The sequence below is a fragment of the Geospiza fortis genome, unplaced genomic scaffold, assembly GCF_000277835.1.
Source record: "Geospiza fortis unplaced genomic scaffold, GeoFor_1.0 scaffold97, whole genome shotgun sequence".
Taxonomy (NCBI): Eukaryota; Metazoa; Chordata; class Aves; order Passeriformes; family Thraupidae; genus Geospiza; species Geospiza fortis.
In genome coordinates, this window is record NW_005054343.1 from 1,490,954 (window position 1) to 1,501,078 (window position 10,125).

Here is a 10,125-nt window from a genome sequence, read left to right on the forward strand (position 1 = left end):
GCTGAAAAACCTGCTTCCAAAGAAAATTACTCCATTCCCACCTTGTTCTGCCCCAGGCAGAAAATTACCAAAGCAAAATGAGTGAGACATTTCCATCTGGTTGAGTGAGTTTAGGCAGTTCTCATACAGGGGGATCATAGGGAAGGAAGTGTGTGGAAACCCGCTTTCCACAGGGAAATGTCCAATTGGAGCAGCCATCCCACTGCACCTCTACTGTGCTGCTTCCAGCAAACCACTTCTAACAAGTCATGCTGGGCCATTTGTGACTTTTCTGCTGAAAGATCTTACTGTTCCCATGTTGGAAGCCTCAGGTTTGGTGAAGCTTCATCTGTTTAGTTTACTACCTGTCCAAAGCTAACGGTAGTTCATATCACTGTGGGCTCCCAGCAGGGTGGTTAACCTTGGAATGCTGAGGGTCCCAGGGCTTCTCTGAGACCTCCTCTCAAATCAGCCTGAAGCTGAGCTCCCTGAGCTCCCTCCCTGCTGCCACTCACGCTACTGGATAATGAGCCAGTTCAGGGAACTGAGACAAAAAGTTGCTTTCTTTGGAGCAGGAGCCTTTAGCTGGCTGGGCTCCCTGAGCTGCCTCAGAGCGCAGCGCTCACATCAGCACAAATCACCAGCAGCACAGGAGGGTGGGGGCCAGCCTGTGGCAACTGTAAATTAGGTTGGCTCTAGGTGTTAGAGAAAAACACCCTGAATGGAAGCAGAAAAAAATAGAAAAACTTCCCTTCCAGAATACTGTTTTTCTTGAGTAATTGAGCCACTACTGAGAAATGCAAGGATATTAAGTACAAAGGAATTTAAATCCTGCACAATTCTAATTAAATTTTTAATTTTGTGTCATATTTGGACCAGTTAAATTTTAAATATTGAAGTAGATTTCCCAAAAAAGGGATTATTTCCACCCCTTCCCTTTTGTTTAAATACCTGTCATTCTGGTGATATTATGGGTTAATTAGTTTATTTTCTGAAATGTATTTCTGGAATATTTCCCCTTTAACTACTTCAACCCATAACCTCGTGTTCTGAGAGTTACTTAACCTTTGGTCTTGTACAGTTTACTGGAAACCATTCCTTTCCTTTTAGGATTTCTTATTTGTGATTCCCTTAGCAATATAAACCACATATAGCTACTACTTCCTAACATGAAGCCTCACACAGGCAATTGATGTTACAGTTAATTAACAGAAGAGTTTTAGATATTTCACAAAGTTGTTGACACCAGAAATGCTGTACATTAATAGCAAATGCTTGACATCATTTACTGTAAAAAGAGATTGTAATCTCAGATTAAAAGCATATTAAAAAGTAGATCAAATTTATTTTCCAACTAAAGGACTACTCTAGGAAAGAGTTAACATTGCTTGGCTATCCTATGTGTAGTTCTATGCCTTAAAAAGTTTGGCTTCCTTTCAAGTTCTGCTCTAACATTTATTGGCTTACAAATGTTTTCTACACTAATTTTAAAGCTTAATTTTAAACTCTTACAATCAATTTTATTACAGCCTCAATATTATTTGTCAGGGAATCCTCAATAAGAAAAACTCCAAGAAATCCAGTAAGACTATTTTTAATACTCTGAAGATGTATAAATACCAGTGTGGAAACTATTTTTAGTTTGATCTTTTGTCTGATTCACTGGTCTGTACCAATTGTTTTGAACCAAGCACAGTGAGAGCCTGGTAGCCAGTTGGACTGGGTTTACAACTTTGGAAGCTGCTTAGACAAATAAGTTTCAAGTACTGTCTTGACTGGAAAAGATTAATTTTCAGTTTATGGCCATACTGTAGCAGACATACCCCTCCCTTTGTGAAAATAAATACAAAACTGCATTCTGTGATATAGATCTTTAATACATTGACTGTTTTTGGAAGGTGCTACTGTAAAAATATTAAAGCATAAAATGCACTTTTTCTTAACAGAGATAAAACTTGGAGCAAGCAATGTCCCATTTGGTGCCTCTGGTGCTTTAGAAGGCTTTTCCTTTTAATGTTTCTTGAACAACTGTATAAACCCAGAGGATTAGAGTCTGCTGCAGGAGAGCACCAAGATGGGCAGCTGTTGTTCTCTTCAGCATTTTTTTGCTGAGCCATCAGGACAGCTTAATGCTACTACATGCTAAAAAAGTCATGCATTATAGTGATTGTGGGGACATCCAGTCCTGCTGAGTCCCTGCCCAGCTGAAACCACTCCATGGCTGATTGATTGTTTCTTCTTTTTTAATTGTGCAAAACCAGAGAAGATGTGTGTGTTGAAGTTATAATGGAAAGCTAAGTAGCAGATTCCAGAGATCTTTTCTTATCTGAGTATATTTAGTTCAGCAAAAGGGTTTATTAAGGTAAAGCAAAAATTGCCATAAAACTACTTACTAGCACCTCCCTGTCTGTATTTTACCCATCATCACGGAGGTGACCAGATTCCATGATCTTATATTCTTTGCCTCTCAAATGTTACTACCTGCATGTAACTACTATTATGATATTTTAGCCTGACAATCACAGAAACCAGAAGTAAATGACAAAACTAAAGAGTAGTCTGAACACTGAGCAATTTTATGATGATACATTTTGCAGTTGTTGTCTGCTTTCTGATTAATCAACAGATTGTGAACCTCAGTGTCAAAAAATGCTTTATAAAAAAAGTCAGACTGAATAAAAATAAAATTGAATGGTTAATTGTTTTTCCCAGGAGCCAGTGCAACCTTGAATGCTTTAAATGTTAACTAGCCAATATTTTAAATGATAAAGGCACATGACATTTTGTAATAATCGTATTTTCAGTCTGTCAAAGTCAAGCAATTATATTGCTCAAAAAAACAGTATGCAATGAAATACATGAGAAAAAAGATTTTTGAGTGCTCTAAAGTGTGTATCATTTTAGAATGGATACATTCTGTATTTTAACATGAATCACTCAATGTCATGGATTATAGAATTGTTTTAGACAAATTTCACTTCTTAAGGGGAAGGTAAGTTTGGTACAGAGCTCACAGAATTATTTACTGATCAAATGGTATCGTAACATTGAATTTAACAAGTTTAGCCTTTTCTCTTACTGGTTTTCTCAATGGGAAAATATTTGTAGCTTATTGGTGTTATTTCTTCTTAATGTATAGGAACACCAGGCCCTGGTCTCCTAAGGAGTAAGCAGTAGGTCAAACATCTTATTTTGTACTTGTAGACAGATGATTTGTGCATATTCAGGCATATGTGGCCTTTTTGATAATGAAAGCAAAAGGGTTGGTCATATGATTTGGTTTTGCTCGATGATTAAGTGACCTGAACCCTTTCAATAAGATTTCTAGTTTGAATACATGTTAAAAATCCATTTTACGTGAGCATTCATTTAAACTCTGTTGTTTTGTTCAGTATAAATTACCAGCCAAACCATTCTTTGTATACATATCTGATGAATGCATATATAGTATTTGCAAATACAGCAAAAATATATTAATTTTAATGGGTGAACCTTTACTGAGTAATATTCTTCCAGAGCTGACTAGGATCACTTTATTAATTGAATAGCTCATTCTCCAGCTAGGAAAAATACTGAGATAGTATTTAATCAGTTATTCCTTTCTGTGTTTTGACTTTTCTACTTTCCACAAATTTTTAATATACGCCAGTACCTTTATCCCAATCTACTCTGCCAATATATAAGGAGCTAGAGGATGCAGCTAAGCCTATTCTTGTGAAGGGGTTAGGGTAGAAAGGTAAGGATCAGGACCAGCAGCATACCAGATGACTGGGTGTAATGAGGATTGATTCTGTGACCAAATCAAATAGTTAAAGCTCCCAGCCCTTGCTCTGTCAAAGAAGAACCAGCCCTCTTACACGCTGCAATCTGGACATCAAGCCAGGCGGAAACTCAATCAACTAAAAAATGGAGAGGCAAGGGCAGCTAATGAAAACCCCCATCTCTGCTCCAATGCAAAGGCAAAAATAAAGGTAAACCACCTGGCTGGCCTGTTTGACTTTAGACTGGGATGGATTACAGCAAAAAAGACACATAAGCACCTGCAACAGCTGGGGTACGGCAGTTGTGTTCCAAGTTACCTCTCAGCTGAAACCTGTTGTGTCCAAATTAAGATGTTGAGTCAGAAAGCTCATTAGGTATAGACTGAGCAAGGGGTGAGCAGATGGGCTCTAAGGACTGCACAATGGATCCACAGAGGAAAGGTGGAAGTCAGAGATCCAACCTGCCAGGGAGCCTTTCAAGTTTTCCGCCCCACTGGAACCTATTGTTTCATGTTGGCTTAGCCTGATCAAGTCAAGGACACAAGAGTGGTTTGCACAAGGCTGACAGTCCTGCTCACTCAAGAGTGAGCCCATTAGGCTTCCTATGGAAACCTGGGAACAGGCACATCAAGGAAAGTTTAGTAATACATTTATTCTAGTTGCTTATTTGGAATTATGGTGAAAAGCTTTAATGAGAGAAAATACTCTTTTTCTGCTTCTGAAGATAATTAAAATACTGATGAAGAAACATTGATTTATGGATAAGCAAAGTCTGTGTATCATTTATGAAGTTACAGTATATAAGGAGGGATGACTTAAGCATGTAAGATTGTGGTTATACCTAAGCTAATCAAAGGATATCGAATGTATATATGGAATCCAGAAAAACCATTGCACCTTCAGCTGTGTGTGCATTACTCTTGAACAAAACAGAACCATTCCACAGAAGGACCATAGTATTTATAGATCCTAGGACAAAATAGCTAAAGGGTCTGGGACTAAGGTTCCGTTTTGCTACAACAGTTGGGTGATGCTTCTCCTTGTCCAGTACAAAGAGAAATACCAGCCCAAATCATCTGGCCAGGCTGCTTAAATGTTCAACTGGAGTGTATAAGAAGTATTCCAGACTTGAGAGTCCTCAGATGCATTTGCAATCTAAGTGAAAAGAGGAACAAAAGTTGTATTACCCTCACCTTAGAGGGAAACTAAGACAATGTTTTATGTCTATGTAAATAGCAAGTTATTTGTGCCCCTCTGAAGTCTGAAAATTAGACTGTACAAAAGGGGAAGCTTGGAACAGAGCCCATATTTTCTATATCCAGTACTGTACAAGAGGACTGTCTGCTGGCTAGTGAACAGTCAAAAATGAAAGTTAAAATATGGAAAAGTAAGTAAAATGCCATCTTAGTCTTTTTTTTTTTCAAGCCTAAGAGCTTTTAAGAAACCTCATTTGAGTTTCCACAAATATTTATCTTATGCAAACATCACTGTGCATTAAAGGAGTTTGTTCTTGTTCTGGTAGCAATCTCGGTTGTCATCTGATTTCACTCACAAACCACTTTAGGCTTTGTAATAAGACTCTAAGGTATCTGTAAAAGCAATCATTTCAGAAGCAAGTACTTGTGCCTGGAGTGTCCTTATATACTGGTATCAGTAATAATGCAGCTGGTAATTTTACTTTGCTTTCACTCTATGATCTGAGAGCAAAGTACTCAGAATTTAAAGTCTGTGAGGAGAGCCATGCAGTTCAGTGCCAGATTTCTGGACCCTCCCAGTCTTTTCAACATGTGTGATGGTAACCTCCAAATGGGAGGATTGCAACCTGCTCTGTAAAACTCTAGAAATATAAAACAGCAGCAAACTTTATGAAGTAATGTCTGCTTTACATGGCATGTTAAACAAACAATAAAGCAAAGCAATGATTGTTTAATGTAAAAGTATATTGAGGAGAAATATATTAAAGTGTATTTAATGTGACTGCAGTAGGTTTAGGAGAGCGATGAAATTTCTTGGGGAAAACTGTAAAATGGTTAAATAAGGCCTCATTAAGTTTTTATGTGGGTATGGTTTTGTCAACACACACCTTGTCGGCAGTATTTTTTTTTAACTTTGTAATCTTGCTATTACAAATGCCCTGTTGATCAAACAGCAAGCTCAAGATCTAGATATGAGTGCTGTAGCCAAGTCATGACATAGGAAAACTTTAAAGGATGACTGTAGATTTTCACTTTAGATTTTCAGTCAAATTACTGTCTTGTACTCTATTTTTGCAACTGTGTATTCTAATGCCTGAATTAGCACAACTCCTAATTTTGCTAGAAAACTTTCCAATGCTATACAATCTACTTTTGTTTTTGTTTTGCTTTTAATTCCCCAACGGCAGAAGTTTCATATTTCACCCAGGCACTGGTAATTAGCCAAGGAAATTATTTAAAATGCCAGATGTCACATATTAAATATAAATAACCTATGACCTTGTGTGCAGAATGCAAGCCTCTTTCCTATATGACTGCTGAATTTAATCTTCTTTAGCATAGGCTCTATACTGAAATACTATCTTCCTCCTGCAGAACACCATTCTGCTTGCTTAAACAATGGATATCCCTTGTTAGCTGGAATAGACATGAAGGCTATGGTAATTTTGTTTGTATGCCATTTGCAGATGAATTTAAGGGTAGTAAGTATACACATTGAGCAAAAAATGTCCCTTGTTGTACTCATGCTTTCTTCAATAGCAGCTGTAAAAAGCATAACCATTGCTGCAGCCAAGGAACACTATCTGCTCAATCCAGGAGTCTCTCTCTGTGCTTTCTCATCTGCCCTTTCTATGCCACGCTGGTGTGTGGGGCTTTTAAACAGGTCCAGATTCAACCACAAATGGGAATGAGATCAAGCACAAGAAATGCAACCTTCTGTGTTATATTCCTAATTCGAGGCTGTTTGGTTGGTTGAATCATGCAGAACGAATGCCTGACCATGCGTCTTGCAAAGCCTTTTCTGGCTACAATTGCACAGCTGGCTTTGATTTGCTGCCCATAGGAAGGGGGGAGGAATCCCTATTACTCCAACACAAACACAGATCTGGGATGTGGCTGCAGATCCAGAATTCCTAGCTATCCAGCATCGGATGATGTGTGGAAAATAAAACACAGCACAATGTAGCCCTCAGGTTTTTGGAGCCGAAAGTCACAACACGCCTAAAAAATAGCCACAGTCTGGAAAGGATTCAAATACCACAGGAAGCACGTTCCTTCCTTCTCCAGTCACATGCAATAACTCCAGCTCCTGACCAGATCAAGGTGTATCCCCATCTGGATGCAATAACATAGCCTAGAAGCAACAAGGACAGAAACCACCTATGCATATTAAATAAATGAATAAATAAAGGAAACTTCTCCTCACAAAACCACAAGTGAAATAAAGTTGCCCTTGTTACTGCCACTGTTTCATTTCTCAGTAGCCAACAAAAGCCAAATCAGCCATCCATGCCCTGGACCTCAAGCACAGAGGTTGACATAATTCCCTGGAAATTGATGTGAGCTCACTCACGTCAGTTGTTTTACCAACTCCCTCCCAGTCACACCCCAATTGCTCTTTAGCTGTGTAGAAGAGGTTTGAAGGTGTATTTCTCTTTAGTTTCAGATGCAGAAAGGATGTGCTTTCTGGTGCAGTACAACAGTCAGCAAAATGAAAGCTATGGTGAAGCCAAGATAAAAAGAAAGGATGATGTTGACAATGGAAGAACAGAACTCAAAGACATACATCTGCTTTTGAAGTAAAAAGCTTTATAAAGTTTACTGTAAATAACTTACCACTTTACCTTTTACATATTCTCTAAATTCTTACCTTGTTGGCTAGGTGGTCATGTTATAACCAATTACTCTGTTTATTTTAGGACATATAGTCCATTTTCTTTTTCAATTGAGAGCAGTAGGTAGGACTAAAAGCAATACCTAATGTCCTGCTTATATCATAGCTTTCTGAATAAATAGTGGAGACAAGAAAGAGACAAGATTTATTTTACAGTTAAGGGAAATGAACAGGTCATTAATATTAAAATTTTTAATTTAGCATATTCATTAGAAATATAGTCTGAGCATCTTATCAAAGAACATGGATCAAATACTTGTGTTCAAATCCACCCTTATGAAGAGAATAAGTTTGATTGTATTTTTCACCAGGGACGTGCATAATGAATAATCTACTGGTATAACAGAACAGGAAACTGCTGTGGTTGCTCCATTTGCTGTAATCTGACACAACAATTATTTAACAATAAGACAAAGTCTAATTCAGCTGCTTTGAAAAGCAAAAGATTACCCCAAAGTTTTTAGACAAAAAATAGCTGTTAAAAGTCATTTTATGTATAGTGTATTTTACTGACTGGTTCATCGTAGATCTGTTTTCATTCAAGAATGTATGAGGGTTTTTCTTAACCACAGTTAATCCAATTACACATACTTTTCCAGCTTGTCTTGCTACATGACCTTGGATTTAGAGATAAAAAGAGGCTACAGGCCAACTGGCTGTGAGCTCCTTATAAAGGTTCGGGCTTCCTTCAGAAAAGGGAATTGTCTACCCTAAGAACAGCATGAATCTTTGGTTTAAGTGTTGTAAGAACAGTAGCTGTAGCTGCTCATGTATTTTCAGTAAAGAAATAGCTAGTGGCGTGTGGGAAGTGATAATGGCAAGGACAGTGCTTTACAAGATAAGTAAAAAACATATGGCTGCTTTTGCACTAGAAGCAACTTCCCATTTTGGGCAAACTCCTGCTGTCCCAAGTTCTGCAAAGTATTTTTTAATATTATGTGTTTTTTCCTCTAGAATTGCAATGTCACAAAGTAGCTTTTAATTTAGGCTTGCTTTCTTCAGCATGGATTACTGACCTTCCTCAGAAGTGCACAGAGAGAGAGAATTCACAGAGAATTCACTGCACTCTGGTAAGAGCTTCTGGACTGAGGATTATTCACTGTAGCTAATTCCTCTTCATGTGAGCCTTCTTGTCTCACTTTCATTCACAGGCTCTAATGAGAACATCCAGGTACAAATGCATGCCTGGGATTATGACATGCCTGTTGGGATCTGCCTAAACAGCAACAAGTATGGAAAGACCCTGTGCATAGCAACAATTGGAATTATTTTAGATCAAACCATATTAACATGGAGATGGCCATAGTCACAACACACTAACTAGTTCAGATGATTTTTCAACTGAGTAATGAAGCCTTAGAGATAGCGATCATATTTCTGGCTAATATGAGTTTCACATCCCATTACAAATTAAACTGTGAATATTACATAACTGGCTATAAGCAAACTTGACTATTTGTGAGTAGTAGTTTAAATCCCATCAATGCCAAAATTTCAGCTCAAACCTAAAATCTTCCTAGGTCACATGTATTGAGGATTAATATTTTACTAATTCCACAGCACACAGTGACTGTTTCATTAAGTCCAGTCATTCCTTGGACACCTCCAGGAATGGTGACTCCACCATCTCCCTGGGCAGCCCCTTCCCATGCCTGACAACCCTTTCCATGGAGAAATTCTTCCTGATGTCCAACCTGAGCCTCTCCTAGCATAGCTGAAGACCATGTCCTCTCATCCTGTTGCTGACTGCCTGTGGGAAGAAGCCGACCCCCACCTGGCCACACCCTCCTTCCTGGGAGTTATAGAAAAGGGCTAAAGTCACCTCTGAGCCTCTTTCTCTCCAGGCTAAACCCCAGCTTCCCCAGCTGCTGCTCACAGGACCTGTGCTCCAGACCAATTCTCTGCCATTCTCTGGACATGCTCCAGCACCTCAATGTCTTTCTTGAAGTGAAGGGCCCAGAACTGGACACAGGACTCAAGTATTAAGCTCCCCTCAAGATGCTGTATGATTTCTTAGAGTGCAAATTCCAGACACATCAAAGAACAAATTCTGCTTTATTTTGCCCTTCTTTTTGACTTTTCATCTTAGTGCAAGGCAAAACTATCGATTGCAGTATGTTATCGTGCAGGCAGAGCATCCTGAAGCTTCTGTGATCTCCCTGCTGACTGCTGGGCTCCCTTAATTGATGACATACATTGCTAAGGAGTATTTTAATTCGTTTCCTTAGAGTTAAAAACTTTTAGATGCAGATCTCACAAAATACAAGACTGAGAAGGCACTATTCCATGCTTTAAAATTCTTTTTGCAATTGGTTTCAGAGGAGAATTCTGCACAGTTCTACAGCCTTGCTGCAGCAGCTGTGGTGACCAGAAAGTGAAGTGCATGAGAAGTGCCACACTGCAAGCCAGGGTGGCTGGGCATGGGCTGGGCACGGGAACAGGCTGGGCAGTGAACAGGCTGGGCAGTGAACAGGCTGGGCATGGGAACAGGCTGGGCACAGAACGGGCCGGGCAC